Consider the following 17,067-nt stretch of genomic DNA (forward strand, 5'->3'; position numbering starts at 1 on the left):
GTAGCAGTAGCAGATGGGACCAGATGCCATGATCTTAGTTTTCTGAATGTTGAACTTTAGGCCAGCTTCTTCACTCTCCTCTTTCACCTTCATCAAGAGGCTCTCTAGTTCCTCTTCCCTTTCTGCCATAAGGGTGGGGTCGTCTGCACACCTGGGGCTGCTGCAGGGGCAGCCACAGACAGTGTGTAACAGATGAGCACCGCTCTGTGCCAGAAATAAATGTTTTACAGACACGGAAACTTACATTTCGTACATTTTCACATCATGAAGTATTCTTCTTCTTTTGGTTTTAAAAAGCCATTTAAAATGATGACATTCATTCTGAGCTCGTGGGCGACACAAAACAGGCAGCAGGACAACAAGCCTGTGCTGCTGTCGGAGGAAACCCGCCGCCCAGACCCTGCCTGGCGCCCGGTCTGCAAGCCTCTGCTTCAGTCCAGCTGGAGAGTTTGAGACGGGGAAGGCTCAGAGTCCTATTTTAAAAAGATCATCTGGTTGTCTCCCCGAGATTCCTGAAGATAAATCAATTTTCTAAATAAATGTTTGCATACAGTTTCTCTGCCCCATACACTGGCTTCAACAACAACAAATAATACTTTTCACATTCGGAAGAAGCATTTATGACTTTTTCAGATGAGCACATATATTTAAGTATCTGTTCCTTCTAACCGAGGGGCTTCCTTGGTGGCTCAGGCAGTAAAGCGTCTGCCTGCAATATGGAAGACCTGGGTTCAATCCCTGGGTTGGGAAGATCCCCTGGAGAAGGAAGTGGCAACCCACTCCAGTGTTCTGGCCTGGAGAATCCCATGGATGGAGGAGCCTGGTGCGCTACGGTCCATGGGGTCACAAAGAGTCAAACACGGCTGAGCCACTTCACTGGTTCACTTTCCTTCCAAACACCTTTTATTTCACTCCTGAAAGCTACTCTAATTGGGATGGATTTACAGACCAAATGACTTTCCTGGTAAGACCCTGGAAAACGCTTGGGCAGTTAAATGCTTCAGTAAGCGTTCCCAGAGTTGTTTCTTGTATGCATAATCTGCATAGAAGACACTGGTATTGCAGACGGGGGCTTTAAAGTGAGGCAGTCCTGGGTCTGGGATTCCCTGGTGGCTCAGACGGTAAAGCATCTGCATGCAGTGTGGGAGACCTGGGTTCGATCCTTGGGTCGGGAAGAGCCCCTGGAGAAGGGAATGGCAACCCCCTCCAGTATTCATGCCTGGACAATTCCATGGACAGAGGAGCCTGGCAGGCTACAGTCCATGGGGTCGCAAAGTGTCGGGCATGACTGAGGGATTCACACACACCCCCCACAATCCTGGGTCTGAGTTGAGCCACTGCTGTCATCCTAGAATGATGGAACCTTTCTGCACGTCAGTTTCTGCATCAGGAAGATGCGGGCGCTGTATATAAATAAAGTATTCACAGCTGGATCAGTCCTTTGGGCCAAGGTGCTCGTGGCGGGGTAGCAGTGTGCCTCAGAGGTGAGGAACTCGGGCTTTCTCTTGGGTTCCTGAGACCTGGGTTCTGCGACCTTGCTGTGCCATTTACAACATGAGCAAGTTTCTTAGCCTCTTTCTGATTCCTGACCTGAGACTAGTGTTGAGAATTATATAAGAATAGTTGGGAGAAATAAATAAGGCCATGCATCTCCCATATGTAATTTGCTTGGTGAAGCTGAATACACCTGTGCAAATAATTTTTGAACAATAAAAATGTTTGGGCTCCTAGACACACTGCTTGTGGGCACAGACACGGCAGTGGGCACAGGTCTCAAGTGAAAGAACGGACAGCGAGTGTGCCTGGGGCTGGGGCACAGAGGGCATTCTCCCTTCATCAGCAAAACAAAACTGTACAAATGTTCTCAATGATATCAATGGGAAGTTATTCTCTGCTCCGATTTATAGAAGACTGAATTGGTGCGCTCATATTAATAGTGCCCATAACAATGGGGAGAAATGAGTAGCAAAGATAAACGTGTCACAAGAATAAAGCCTAATTACTCTGCAAATCCAACATGCAGTTTCACCACGTCCAGATTACTTAGTTTTAAGAAGTGCATTGCTGTAACGTTTAACGGGACATAAAGATGTTAATTTACTTAAACTGCCAGTGTTGTGCTTTTATGATGTTTAGTTTCATAATCTTTATATCAGCTTTAAAGTTGCTCAGTTTGGTTCAGTTGCTCAGTCGTGTCCTACTCTTTGTGACCTCATGGACCGCAGCACGCCAGGCCTCCCTGTCTGTCACCAACTCCAGGAGTTTACTCAGACTCATGTCCATTGAGTTGGTGATGCCATCCAACCCTCTCTGAATAATGATTCATACGTGACCATGCCTCTATATTTTGCTGAAGTCAAAAGTAGTTTAAATTCATAGCAGTACTGTTTGAATTAGCAAAACTTTGGAAAGAGCCTAAATAGCCAATAACGGGAGAACAGATAGACTATAGCATATTCACTCAAGAGAATATTGTACAGTATTTAAAAAGAGCTTGTAGAAGCTGAAGAAAAGAATGAGCTAGGGCTACGTGTATTATTCGTTATGCCTTTTTGCATGTCTTAAATATTGCATAAACTAAGTTTAAAATTAAAATTTGTATTAACATTAGAGAAACTTACAAACTTTGAAGATGTAACCTACATTGTAAACCACATTAGTGTGTATATACAGACAGACAGACAGGATATATACATACATCATGAATCTCCTTTCAAACCTGTCACGCTGTAGGCAACCTAACTTACGAGTCACTGGAAAATCCAAAAGCTTACACCTTACTTCTCCAGTCTGAATGAGAACTGCCTTGGGAGAAAGGCAGGAACAATGTCTTCCTACATCTGCTTTGGTGGGAAAAGAAGTTACTGGATTCCCAAATTAGTGTATATATATTTTTTCCCCATAGACATGTTCAGTATGTGAGGAGGTTCTAATCTGAAATGATAGAGTTGGTCAACAGCAAAGCCTTGAATTTTATTGATGAAAAAGACTGACGACCTAAGAAATCACATGGTTAGGCTCCCAGATTCCAGCCTAAAACCCCTTTGAACAAATTTTGGTTGGCAAGCCCAGGAAGGTCAACGTGACCTCAGAAAGTGATGCCTGAGTTCCAGAGTTACCACACAGCCCTTCTGGGAGCTGGTGACTCTGTGCATGAGATCAGTCTCCCCACATTCACAGAAGTTATCTCGAGCCTATTTTCCCCAGCACCAGCGCCAGCCAGGCATCAGAAGGCCCTCTCTGAGAGGGCCCTCCCAGCCCTGCCTGCCTCACGGCTGACTTGCCTCCTTGTATTACCAGGCTCTTCGTGACAGTGAACCCCTGGCTACTCCAGGGCGACCGGTCAGCCTCACATGTTCTTCTCTGCGTCTGCAGTGGCCTTCATCCACTTCCGCCTCAAAAAATGGACCGGCTCTTCAAAATTCAGCCCAGTCATCACTCTCTCAGTGAAGCCTTCAAGGCTCTTCCTTGCTTTTTACCTTGAGCACAGCAGTGACCGGGCTGTTGTTCAGTTCAGGTCAGTTGCTCAGTCGTGCCCGACTCTGTGACCCTATGGACTGCAGCACGCCAGGCCTCCCTGTCCATCACCAACTCCCAGAGTTTTCTCAAACTCATGTCCATTGAGTCGGTGATGCCATCCAACCATCTCATCCTGTCGTCCCCTTCTCCTCCTGCCTTCAATCTTTCCCAGCATCAGGGTCTTTTCAAATGAGTCAGCTCTTCCCATCAGGTGGCCAAAGGATTGGAGTTTCAGCTTCAGCATCAGTCCTTCCAATGAACTCCCAGGACTGATCTCCTTTAGGATGGACTGGTTGGATCTCCTTGCAGTCCAAGGGACTCTCAGGAGTCTTCTCCATCACAGTTCAAAAGCACTGCTGTTACTGCAATTTATTTATGTATCCACCCTCTTCCCTTTTCACTGGAGATCACAGTGACGGTAGGACTCCGATCTTAACCCTTCTGTATTCTTTTTTAAAAACATTATTTACTTATTTGGCTGTGCTGGGTCTTCGCTGCGCCATGTGGGATCTAGTTCCCTGTCCAGGGATCAAACCTGGGCCCCCTGCATTGGGAGAGCAAACTCACAGCTACCGGGCCACCTGGGAAGTCTCTCCTTTTGTATTATTAACATCTGTCTGTGACATTGCCTGGCACAGAGGAGCTGCTCAACATGGTTTGTGCAATTAAATGAATGCTTTGCTTAGCCCTAAATGACAAGTTCATAGCTTTTATGCATGTTATTAACCAATATCTTGAAGATGTTTTCTTTCTACGTATAAAAGTGGCGCTTGATTCTCTAAGTTGCTATCCCTTTGTCCAAGGCAAGTAAATGTTGCAGAATCATTACCTTGATTTCCTTGCCTACAGCTTGACACACTCTGACATCCAGGTCTCCGGCCCTCAAAATCAGCCCCCAGTCACCGTGTGCTCAGGAATTTGGCCCCGGCCCCTCTTCTTAGGGACCTGAAGCCAGAGATAGCACATTGGCAGCTCACAGACTTTTTTTGGTAACTTGTCAACATGCAAAGCTGACATATTCCAGCATCCATTGAAAAAAAAAAGGAAGACAGCAATGGGGGCTTCTTAATTTGCATGGCGAGGCCCACCGGCAGGCCTTGGCAACCCCACCTCTTAGACCCGGCTTCCCTGGTGGCTCAGTGGTGAAGAATCTGCCTACAATGCATGAGACCCAGGTTCGATCCCTGGGTCGGGAAAATCCCCTGGAGAAGGGAATGGTGACCCACTCCAGTGTTCTTGCCTGGAGAATCTCATGGACAGAGGAGCCTGGTGGGCTACAGTCCACAGGTTGGGACACGACTGAACGACTGACACACACAGGCACACCTCGGAGACCACTAGCAGGCCTTGAGTAGCCCCCTCCTCAGAGGGGACTTGCCTCCCCCATTCCCCACGCCCCCATCCGGACCTGACCCCGCCCTCATTTCTAACTCCTCCGAGGCTGCTGCTTTTCTCGCCCCTCCAGCCTTACCGTGGTGGCCCCTGGCTTTCCCAACTCGTCTCCAACCTTATTGCTTTTCGGCATCACCGTCTTGTTCAGAGCCTGGCAGAAATGGCTCCGGACCGGCCTGAGTGCACGGAGACTCCCAGGGGTACTGACAACCCTGGATTTACTGCATGGTAATGAACCACACCAGGGCCTCAAGGCCGACCAGGAGGGAGATAAGCTAAAGACGCGTCTCCTTTGCTCCTTCCTTTGCGGCCTCTTTGCTTTCTCCCCGGAGCCTTTAGCTGGCACAGAGCTCCTCAAGAATCCCCCCGGGGTCCAGGCGGGAGGGAGACGCAGGGGGATTAGAATATTCAATTTGCAGTGAGGACTCTGGCCGTGTGCTGTGCCGGCACGTCCTCGGGTTCCAAGGAAGAGCCCGCGACCGGCAGGCGCCCCCGCCCCAGCGCTCACGGGCCGGCGAGGAGGGCGCCCCAGGGCCGGGCGGGGCTGCGCGGGGCTGCGCGGGGCTGCCGCGCGCGCGGCGGAGGCGCAGGGCCGGAGGGACCCTGGACGCGCAGGTGGTTCCCCGCCCCCAGGAGGGTCGCCGCTACTTACGGGGCTGCCCGGCTGGAGGCGCGGCCGCACTCGCTCCGCTGGGGCCGCCGCGATGGCGCCTGACCGGCCGGGCGCCCAACCAATATGGGCCGAGCCGGGCTCCTATAAATAGACGCCGCGGGGAGGGCGCGCGGGGTCCGCGGGCAGGGAACCGACCTGGCAGCTCCGCACGGACAGCTGCTCGCCCTCCGCGCCCGACCCGGGAGCAGGCACCAAGCGCCGTCGTGCGTGCGTACACGCGTGTTGCAGGCGCGCGGGGGCCTCGTGGAGCCTCACGGTGAGCACGGGAGGTCCCAGCCGTCGCCACACAGTCGTTTCCTGTCCTTCCTTTGTGGCTGTTCCGGCCTGACGCGCTGGGAGCCCTGCGGTCCGTCTGGGCACACGGTGCTCACCCTAGAGCCACACTGCAGCCAGGTGTCAACACCTCCCCAGAGGCCACGAGCTCTGCCCTGTCCGCCTCGGCATGCTGGCCGAGGAGGTCATGGTCATGGTCAGGGAGTGGGCACTGACGGGGGTGATGGTGGGCAGAGCTGGGGAGACGCAGGAAGCAGGCGTCCTCGCTGGCCTCTGCTCCTGGAGGCCCCGTGACCTTCTGTGAGAGCTCAGACTCTTGGGGGACAGCAGTCGTTGCAGTTCAGTCGCTCAGTCCTCTCCGACTCTTTGCGACCTCCTTGACTGCAGCCCGCCAGGCTTCTCTGTCTATGGGATTTTTCCAGGCAAGACTACTGGAGTGGGGTCACCATGCCCTCCTCCAGGGGATCTTCCCGACCCAGGGATCAAACCTGCAGTCTCCTGCATCGCGGGGAGATTTTTTATGGTCTGAGCCACCAGGAAAGCCCTAGGGACGCCCCGGGGACAGCAGACCTGCCGTTAAGGCGTCCAGCTCACACCCTCGTTACTAGAGAGCTGATGCTTGCAGATGCTGTGATAGCCACCCTGTTCCCCGAGCAGCCTTCTCCTGAGGAGGCAGGTGTCCTTAAAGGGGAGGGTGGAGGATTTGAGAGAATCACTGAAATGTATGCAGGACCATGTGATAAACAGATGACCAGTGTGACCTCAAAGAAGCATGAAGCGAGGCACCCGGAGTCGGTGCTCTGGGACACCTAGAGGGGCAGGCTGGGGAGGGAAGTCAGAGGGGGTTGAGGATCGGGGGGCGACCCATGTATATCTGTGGCCGATTCATGTTGGTGTATGGCAAAAACCATCACAATGTAATTATCCTCCAATTAAAATTAATACATTAATTAAACATTTAAAAAAATGCAGACTCCTCTCCCCACAGGTCTTGAAATCGGGCCACGGTCACCTCTCACTGCTGATACTGACCGTGTCGTGTCCTAAGCCAGAGGCAGGAACCACATGTCTTTTGGAGGCTCTCCCGCTGCAAGAACCCGTCATGTGGAGAAGGGAGTGCCGTCTGTCTGCTAAGCTTTGCCTTCCCACTCCTGGGGTGACGAGCCCTTTAGACAGCCTGGCCTGGGGGCGGCCGGGGCTGCACACAGCTTAATCTAATAGATGTGAGGGGGTTTGGAAAGGTCACGAACCTTCTAGAAGCCAAACTTCTCTCCACATCCCAAGATGATTTCATTTCCCCAGCAATGAGTTCCTCAGATCCTGAGTACACAAATAATCAAATCTCTTTTGAGACAGAGTCCAACTTGTTTCTCAACAAGCCTAACTAATTGTTACAGTCTGTGGGATTATTAAGCGACCGTTCAGTTCAGTTCCGTTGCTCAGTCGTGTCTCTTTGCAACCACAGGAACTGCAGCACGCCAGGCCTTCCTGTCCATCACCAACTCCTGGAGTTCACTCAAACTGATGTCCGTTGAGTCGGTGATGCCATCCAACCATCTTATCCTCTGTCGTCCCCTTCTCCTCCTGCCCTCAATCTTTCCCAGCATCAGGGTCTTTTCCAATGAGTCAGTTCTTTGCATCAGGTGGCCTAAGTATTGGAGCCTCAGCTTCAGCATCAGTCCTTCCAATGAACACCCAGGACTGATCTCCTTTAGGATGGACTGGTTGGATCTCCTTGCAGTCCAAGGGACTTAAGAGTCTTCTCCAACACCACAGTTCAAAAGCATTCAATTCTTTGGCAAAAGAAAGCTAAGCGACTGTTAGTATCTTCCAGATGTGTGCATTAAGAAGTATCAGTTTGGGGACTTCCTGGGTGCTCTGGGTTAAGAATCTGGAGACATGGGTTCGATCCTTGGTCGGGGAACTGAAATCCCACATGTGTACTAAGTCGCTTCAGTTGTGTCTGACTCTGTGCGACCCCGTGGACTGTAGCCCGTCAGGCTCCTCTAGGCAAGAACACTGGAGTGGGTTGCCATGCCCTCCTGCAGGGGATCTTCCTGACCCAGGCATCGAATCCGTGTCTCTTGTGTCTCCTGCATTGGCTGGCGGGTTCTTTACCATACACGGAGGGACAACTGAGCCCACACGTCACAGTTACTGAGTCCGCGTGCCACAGCTAGAGTTTGTGTAGCACGAAGAAAATCTCGCGTGATGCAGTGAGGATTCTGTGTGCTGCAACTAAGACTTGACCCAGACACATAAATAAGGCTCATTCAAAAAAAAAAGGTGAGTGTAGTTGCTCCCTCAAAGCGCTGCAGTGGTAGTTCCCTAAGAGGGGAGAAGTCCGCTTCTCATTCACACGCCTACCTGGGGAGGGTTCCCGGGCTCCGAAGGCAGCTCCAGCATCAGTGACCTGGGGCCCCTCGCCTCCAGCTTCCCTGGAGCATCGCCGTGGTCCATTGGCTACAAGACGACTCACCACCACCTCCAGCGGGGGAGGAAGGTGAAAAAAGGGAGGGAAAGAAGTCCCTCCTTCAGGGACGCACTCAGGAATCACACCCCAGATACTGTTGGCCGTGACTTGGTCACGTGGTCAAACCTTGCCCCCGAGGGTGGACCCGGGCAGTCTGGTCTCCCTTGGGCGGCCGGCAGCTCTGTTATTTACACTCTGGCCCAGCCCGCAGTCTCTGCCCTCCATGTTCTCCATAGATCCATCAGTGCCCACACGGTTTACTTCTCCTCCGGGAAAGCCTGGCACCGCTCCGTCTTTGCCTTGGTTTCGGATTTAGGTTGTACATTTGTTGGCATGCTTGTGAGGCTGATGGCACTTCTCCCCGGGGAGGCGAGGGCAGGGCTGTGTCTGTCTCTGCCCACCCTTATGGCCCAGAGCCTGGCACAGGGTCAGAGCTGAGTACCAGTTGCAGAGTGAGCGGATGCCCTTAATAGGGGGATCTTCTCCCAGGAGGAGCCCAGGCGTCAGCGATTCTGTACGTCTGTCCCAGGGCGCATCTCTGGCAGGGTGACCGAAACCGCCCTGTGTGCCCAGGGCCGTCCCGCCCTGCTGTTGGTAGGTAGCGCTTAGCACGTGGCCGCGTGGCCGTGGTTTGGGTCCGACGTGCTGCTGGGTGGTGGGCTTCTCCGGGTACAGAGTGGCCGCTCTCAGCCGTGTGTCCCCAGGGCACCACAGTGGCTGGGACGTAGGAGACCCTCCGCTGCAAGGAGGGCCAGACGTGGAATTTTTCAGAAGCAGTCGGCTTCTGCAGAGAACAGGGCTTCTGCTCTCCTGTTCTGTGTCCTCCCCCCATCGTTCACGTGGCTCCTCTCCTGAAACGTTCTTCCAAGCCTGTGCCCCAAGCCTTTCCTTCCCCCTGCTGGCGCCCGCTGGTGCCAGAGGCCCGCACACCACATTGCAGGAGGAAGGGGTGTTGGGCAGCGCCCTGCCTCCCCAGCGACACCCCGAGATCTCGATTCCTCTCTAAACTCCCAGCTGAGCTCTGGGTTTTGTCCTCCCCCATCACTGGGGCTAACTGGGCTTTGACGCCTGAAAAGTAACGCCTCCCTTTCTGTCTGTTCATTTGTCTAGTGAGCTTCCCAGGCGGTGCTGGTGGTGAAGAACCTGCCTGCCATGCAGGGGATTTAACGGATGCAGCTGTGATCCCTGGGGTGGGAAGACGCCCTCGAGCAGGGAATGGCAGCCCACTTAAGTATTCTTGCGTGAGGAATCCCAAGGACAGAGGAGACTGGCGGGGTGGAGTCCACAGGGCCGACATTCGTCTGGTCATTTAACAGACACTGGACTTCCCTGGGGCTGCAGCAACCACAGGACCTGCCTGCCAGTGCAGAGGACGCGAGTTCAACCCCTGGTCCCGGAAGATCCCACCTGCAGAGCAGCTAAGCCTGGGGGCCACAGCTGCTGAAGCCCGCACGCCCAGAGCCTGTGCTCTGCAAAGAGAGGCTGCCGCAACAAAGAGAAGCTCCCGCTCGCTGCGGCTAGAGGCAGCCCCGGGCAGCAACGAAGACCCTGCACACCATAAAGAAAAATAAATACATAAATAAAGAAAAATGAATGATGTTCATGGAGCATCTATTCTGTGCCAGGCATAACTAGAGGCTAATAAACAGCTGTGAACAAAACAAGCTTCTTTCCTGGAAGAATATGCCCTGGTGAGGTGACAGTTAAGTTCTCCTTTCTGCCTCTGCTTCCTTGGATGAGATGGTAGACACCATGAGATCAGAGATGAAGCCGCGTCAGGGAGAGAAGCCGAGGACAGGAACACACCCAAGCTGGGGGTGGAGATGGAGGGACAGGAGAAAATATTCTGAGAATCGAAGCGATGGAAACGGAATCTGGCTGCGGACCCCAGCCTTGAGGAAGTGCTGGGAGGAGCGTCGGGTTATGGGAAGAACTAAGAACCCAAGTCAGACCCCAGGACCTGGCGGAAACATCACGGGCGCGTGGTGGTCATCTCGTGGCAGGTGGGGAGCAGAGGCCGGATAACAGGAAGATGAGGATGCGCGGCGTGGGGGCTGGGCGGCGGCGAGAACCGGCCGCAGCAGCCCAGGGCTTGGCATGGACGGGCACCCGCACCTCCTGTTTCTGCGGTGGCCCGGCAGGCGTGTGCATCATCCAGGGGCTCCTCCGCCCGTTGGCCGTTCAGACACCCGCCCTGTGGCGGCAGTGCTGAATCGCGTCCGCTGGGGGTCCATCTCCAGCCAGAGGGACAGCCTGTGGGAGCGAGCACACAGCCAGTTTTGGGGGTCGGGGCTGGAGAAGGCACATCTCACGCTGGGAAGATGGAGGCCACGTGGTCACAGCTCGCTGAGAGGGAGGCTGGGAAACCGAGTCCGGTGCTGTGACCAAGAGGAAGGGAAGAGGATTTGCTGGACAGACGGCCGTGTCTGTCCCAGACCAGCTGGACCCAGAGACACTGTGTGCTGACCAGCACTCCTGAAAGCTGACGTTAGTCCCTCGAGACGTTCCAAAAGATGGAGTTCTGAGCCTGTGTTAGAACAGTGTGGGGAGCGCTGCGTTGCAGACCCATTTTTTTTTTTAGAATTAAAGGCTCTGATGATTCCTGCAGGAAAGAGAGGAAGCATTTCCTAACCGTACTTGACTTTGCGACCCTGGGCCTGTGATGTGACTATGGTCCCTGTGACACACACCTGGGAAATGCTGATGGGCAGAAGGAGACCTCAGGGTAAATGAGGATGTGTTAGGATAGAAGCTTTATGTCTGTGTAAAGGTACAAGCCAAGACACCCTTGCAAAGGGGAGGATCCACGTGTTAGAAGGGAGAGAGGCCTGCAGGATCAAGGCTGGAGAAGCGGGGAGGAACAGAAGCCAACGTGGAGACAGGAGCCTGGCTGTCTTTGCCGGGTGCAGAGAAAGTGGCTCTTCCTGGAAAGTAAGTGTGAGGCCCTTCTGCTGACTGAAGGGTAGCTGGGGGTCTGCGAAGACACGCTCTAGAAGGAGGCCGTGGAGAACCTCTTCAAAGACTGCATGGCTCCACTTCTCTGGAAGTGGGTGGAAACCTCCTAAGTATGTTTACTAAATTAGCACACAGTTGGATTTGTAAATGAGTAGCCCCCTGTCTCCAAAAGTGATTAAGATGCCTGTGAAGAAGTCACGTTGGATCTTGCCTGCAGACCCTGTCTCCACCCCACCAGCTCCAGCTCATGGGCCGTGTCTTGTTTAAAATATGCAAAACAGTATTATATATTCTAATAGGGTACATGAAGAGGGTGTGTCACGACAAAGTAAATGCAAACAGTGAATCTGGGAAAGGGTCTATGCGAGTTTTTGTACTTCTATTAGAACTTTCCTGTAAGTTTGAAATTATATCAAAACGAACAGTTCTGGGGAGAATGGATGCATGTATGGCTGAGTCCCATGCTGTCCACCTGAAACTGTTAAAACATTGTTAATCGACTATACTCTGATTTAAAATAGAAAGTTTAATAAAAAGAAAAAAGTCGTGGGATTTGCCTGGTGCTGCCTGAGGTCAGGGGGCTGACGTGGGCTTGCCGTTTGCACGAAGCCTTTGCCCATTTCCCCATCTAACGCTCACGCCACCAGAGGGCACTGAGTCTCAGGCTGGCCGGTGGTGAACGACCGGGGGGGCACATGGACATTTGAGGGAGCTGGCCTTGGACACCCCCGCCCCCGGTCCACGACTGCTTTACCAGCTGCCTCATCAAACGCTGAGATAGGGTCAGTGCGGGGCTAATCCGGTTAGGGTGAGGTCATCAGCGTGGGCTCCCATCCAACACGACTGGCATCCTTTTAAGGAGGAGGAATTTGGAGACAGACACACGCAGGAGACACCACGTGAATATGAAGACAGCGTCTGTAATGGGGAAGGACTAATCTGACTCCGTGTTGGGTCTGTTTCTTTTAACCTTTGTTTTCTATCTCTTTGGCTAAAAGGTAATCGCTGAAGGGATGTTGCCTGGAAGCTTAAATGATGCATCGTGGCCCATCTCTGGGAACCCTGCCTGGCCAGGAAATGAGCATTTGGCTAAAATTATGTAGTTTAGCCTAGAAAACATCCTCGCCAGCTGACTGACCAGTGAATGGCTACAGGAAGGGCGACATGAACCCTTCCCCCTCCCTAAGGGCTGGAAGCAGGACTTTACTCCCTCCCCTTTTCGTATAAAAGGCAGTGTTAGTCGCCCAGTCCTGTTCCGACTCTGTGATCCCTGTGGACTGTAGCCCACCAGGCTCCTCTGTCCATGGGATTCTCCAGGTAAGAATACTGGAGTGGGTTGCCATGCCCTCTTCCAGGAATCGAACCTGTGTCTCCTACATTTCCTGCATCGGCAGGTGGATTCTTTACCACTGAGCTACCTGGGAAGCCCTTGTGTCATGAACAGCTTTCTCCAAAACTTTGCCAAAATCAAGACACACTGGGCTGAGGACCATGTCTCTAACTTACTTTAGAGGAGGAAATGAAGCTTGTTGCTGTTCCCTCACTAAGTCATGTCCGACTCCTTGAGACCATGGACTGCAGCACACCAGCTTCCCTGTCCTTCACCACCTCCCGGAGCTTGTCCCAACGCATGTCCATTGGATCGGTGATGCCATCCATCCATCTTGTCCTCAGTTGGCCCTTCTTCTCCCGCCTTCAATCTTTCCCCAAATCAGGGTCTTTTCCAATGAGTCGGCTCTTCGCATCAGGTGGCCCCTTCTTCTCCCGCCTTCAATCTTTCCCCAAATCAGGGTCTTTTCCAATGAGTCGGCTCTTCGCATCATTGGCCCCTTCTTCTCCCGCCTTCAATCTTTCCCCAAATCAGGGTCTTTTCCAGTGAGTCGGCTCTTCACATCATTGGCCCCTTCTTCTCCCACCTTCAATCTTTCCCCAAATCAGGGTCTTTTCCAATGAGTCGGCTCTTCGCATCATTGGCCCCTTCTTCTCCCGCCTTCAATCTTTCCCCAAATCAGGGTCTTTTCCAATGAGTCGGCTCTTCGCATCAGGTGGCCAAAGTGTGGGCGCTTTAGTAGCTTAACAGGTGCTTAGTAGCCTAAGTAGCCTAAGCATTGTAGCCTCAGTCCTTCCAATGAACAGATGCGCTGGCTGCATCTCCTTGCAGTCCAAGGGGCTCTCAGGAGCCTCTCCACAGCACAGACTGTGGAGAGCACAGACAGCATCGATACTTCGGACCATTTCTGTCATTTATTTTAGAAAAGAAAACGAAACTGGTTTGATCGAATTTGCATTTATTTATTTACTTGGAGAGGGAAGCGCAAGTTGGCCACTAGAGAGCCTCACCACCCTTAAAAAGCACTTGTAATCTATGCAGCTGGGAAACACAGTCCAGAGGTTTGGCCAGGATCACTTCAAGATGACAGTCTGCGCTGATGACAGCCCACTTTCTGTGAGTCCTCAGGAGCTGGATCAGACCTGAACTCCTGAGCAGGGCTGGTGGTCTCATCCCACTGGCTTTCTACCTGGGGGACTGTTTCTGTTTTTCCTTTTATTTTGAGAGAACTTCAAGCATGCAAAACAGTCACGAGAACACTGCATTGCACTCTCGTTTACCTGTCAGCTTTTCCTGTTTACTTTCTCTCTGTCAAGATTTACACACACACACACACACACACACACACACACACACACACTCACACGTGTTCTTCATCACTGAGCTGCCAGGGAAGCCCCAAATAAATACAATTATATATTTATATACATACAACTTGGGGCTTTCCCCAAGTGACTCAGTGGTAAGAATCCGCCTGCAATACAGGAGCCGCAGGAGACCTGGGTTCAGTCTCTAGGTCAGGAGGATGCCCTGGAGGAGGGCATGGCAACCCACTCCAGTATTCTTGCCTGGGGAATCCCACGGACAGCGGAGCCTGGAGGACTACAGTCCATGGGGTTGCAAAGAGTCAGACATGACTGAGCAACTTAGCACACAGGCATATATAAATATATATTTTATATTTTTAATTTCACATATAGTTTATTTTTTTCTGAATATTTGGGAGGAAATTCCAGATATCCTTTGACCCTAAACGTTTGCTCATGGGATCCAAAGGACAGGATTTTATTTACCATCCACACCGTGATTATGAAAGTCAGGAAGTTTAACACCAATAATCAGTCGCAGTGAGAGGAGCGCTACCTTCTCTTCCCTGCCGGGCGGAGGTTCTCCCGCCGCTGTTAGAAAGGCCGCCCTGATCCCACGCGGGCTGCCCGCCTGCTGCTGCGTCACTCTCTGGGCTCCCTGTTCGCTCCACAGCGAGCCTCAGTCCACAGCCTGGCCTGGCTTTTCTTACCTGCTCATACCTGTTTTCTCTTTCGAAAATGTTGTTTATGGAAAATGTGTATGCGTGCGTAGTGAACTAAATCAAGGTATGCCAAACAGATAAGCACAGCACCCTTTGGACAAGCCTTGTCCTGAGCCCAGGGTCGTGTGCTCTTGGAGACAGACATGCTCGTCTGTGCGGTTTTGTTAGGCAGGAAATCCTACCCTGTTTTTATTTTCTGGGATCGTTAACAAAATTGAACATCTTCTCCTGTTGCCCGTTTGTAGGCCTTTTTCTTGTTCAACTTCTTTGTTTTCCTTTTGTAAGTTTGCTTTATTATTGGTTTATTTGAGGTTTCAGATATAAATGCTATTAAATTACTTTTCCTGTAGGAAAAGCATGTTACAAATATGCTTTACAAACATCCCCGCTCCGTCTCCTGTTGTCTTTCAGTGTTATGGACTTTTAAAAAGAGCTTTTTGTTCTTTACTGGGCTTTGCAACGTAGTTAGAAATGTTTTTCTGTCGCAAGATCATTTAAAATTGCATCAGGGTTTCTTGTGTGTTTATGGGGTTGTCTGTTTTAAACATCTTTATGTGTTACCTGCTCGGGGTTTGCTTTGCTGAAATGAGCGATGTGGCATCGTGTTTATCTCGTTGTTTACTCAGTGTTGAGCTGGCTGTCCCAGTCCTGTCCTGAACGCTCCCTCTGCAGTGTCTGCTTGGAAATTCTGACTTTTTCCCGTACCACCTCTCCTTGCTTACTTCTGTGCATTTCTACGCTCTCTTTTTCTTCCTACCAGGAGATCTGTTTATCCTGTCTCAGCAACATTCTGCTTTACCTCATGCGACTTTGTAGCCCTTACTGCTCCGTCCCCTCCCCCTCTCTCCTCCTATTCATTTGGCTGTCCTGGGTCTCAGTCGTGACGCGGGACCTTTGATCTTCACTGCATCACATGAGCTTGCCCTTGCAGTCTGTGAACTCTTAATGCGGCGTGTGGGATCTCGTTCCCTGACCGGGGATTGAACCCAGGCCCCCTGCATTGGGAGCGTGGAGTCGTAGCCACCGGGCCACCAAGGAAGTCCCCGTGTCGCTCTTTAACTTGTCGCGGAACCTGGTTTTTTGTTGGCTCGACAGGCAGCAGGTCAGATGCTGAGATACTGAGTTTTGCTGCAGAGAAATGGATTATTTGGAAGGCAGTAATTGGGAAGACGGGAGAACCAGTCTCAGATACGAGTCCCTGCAGGTGAGGGGTTCAGGACACTTAGAGTGGAGAATCTAGGGTGATTGGAGGTGCAGGGAGCTGTGGGAGAGGCAGGGAATGGAGGGGTCGTCAGTGGTCCCTGCAGGTGCAGCTGGGTTTCAGGCTTCTCCATGGGAATTGGTTCAGAAAGCAGCAGCGTCAGCATGATCCGAGGGTGGAGTTTTGATGTCAGACATCATCTGTCGAACAGTCGCACAGGCCCAGTTGAGTGGTCTGTGACCTTGACCCATTCGAACTGGGAAAGACCAGTTCCCTGTTCCTGAGAAACCACAGCAGCAACTGTTGCTATAGTGATCCATATGTTCAAGGTGTTACCTTTCGGGAGTCCTGCCATGCCTCCTCTAAGCTACGTGAACCTTTGAGGGTGAGCAGGTAGTCAAGGCAGGCTACAGGAGATGGTTTATTGAGAAATAATAGTAGGTTATAGTTTAAGCGATCTCACTGAAGACTGCTCTCGCTTTTCAAGCTCATGTTGGGATAAGTTTCTCTTGTTTTTCAATATCTCTTGATTACCGTTATATAACTATTTTACTTCAATTTTAGAGTCATTTTGACAGGTTTCTAAGATAATCTCTTTGTAATTTTATTTAGAACTGCAAAAAGCCCCAACATGCTATTTTGGGAAAACCAAGTAATTCTGCAGTCCTGAGTATTCTAAGATCCAGACGTGCCTTTCCATCTGGGTGAGTTACCTGGTGTGTCACTGGGCAGGCGTACTTTTCTTTTGGTGGAAAATGCCTGGGTGTTGTCACTGGGGGCAGGCACTGCAGGCATAAGCTAGGTCGTGCTCTTTGGAAGAAATGTGCCTTCCAGCTGGCTCCGTGCTAAAGAATCCACCTGCCAATGCAGGAGAGGCAAGAGATACTGGTTCGATCTCTGGGTTGGGAAGATCCCTTGGAGGAGGAAATGGCAACCCACTACAGTGTTCTTGCCTAGAAAATTCCATGGACAGAGAGCCTGGCGGGCCACAGTCCATGGGGCCGCAGAGGGTAGGACACACCTAAGCACGCACACACAGACAAGGTGTTTTCTGTGTGTTTGGACTGCCTGACTTTTTCCACACATGCAAGCTCAGCACCCAACCCGCCTGGGTCCACGATCGCGCCCACCATTCCAGTGACCTCTGGATGACCAGAGGGGGGCTACAGGTGTTTTCATTCTTGTTTTTAATCTTTGTGTTTGTTTTAAAACGACTCTAAGC

At 51.7% G+C, this 17,067-nt stretch overlaps 2 protein-coding genes across 3 annotated transcripts in view; one reads left to right on the top strand and one right to left on the bottom strand.

Annotated features, from left to right (window-relative positions):
- Window positions 1-5,671, bottom strand: part of KBTBD12 (kelch repeat and BTB domain containing 12) — a 50,868-nt gene extending 45,197 nt beyond the window's left edge. Inside the window, exon 1 of one of the 2 annotated variants that reach the window (XM_019984633.2) lies at window positions 5,564-5,671. The gene's annotated coding sequence lies outside the window, so the exon portion shown is untranslated. Of the gene's footprint in view, window positions 1-4,990; window positions 5,410-5,563 lie in introns of those variants that run through there. The other variant, XM_070777026.1, reaches the window with a different exon arrangement.
- Window positions 5,672-16,528: 10,857 nt separating this feature from the next.
- MGLL (monoglyceride lipase) overlaps window positions 16,529-17,067 on the top strand; it is a 184,874-nt gene continuing 184,335 nt past the window's right edge. The window contains exon 1 of the mRNA XM_070777034.1: window positions 16,529-16,549. The gene's annotated coding sequence lies outside the window, so the exon portion shown is untranslated. The remainder of the gene's footprint in view (window positions 16,550-17,067) is intronic.

Source organism: Bos indicus, chromosome 22 (genome assembly GCF_029378745.1).
Source record: "Bos indicus isolate NIAB-ARS_2022 breed Sahiwal x Tharparkar chromosome 22, NIAB-ARS_B.indTharparkar_mat_pri_1.0, whole genome shotgun sequence".
Classification (NCBI taxonomy): Eukaryota; Metazoa; Chordata; class Mammalia; order Artiodactyla; family Bovidae; genus Bos; species Bos indicus.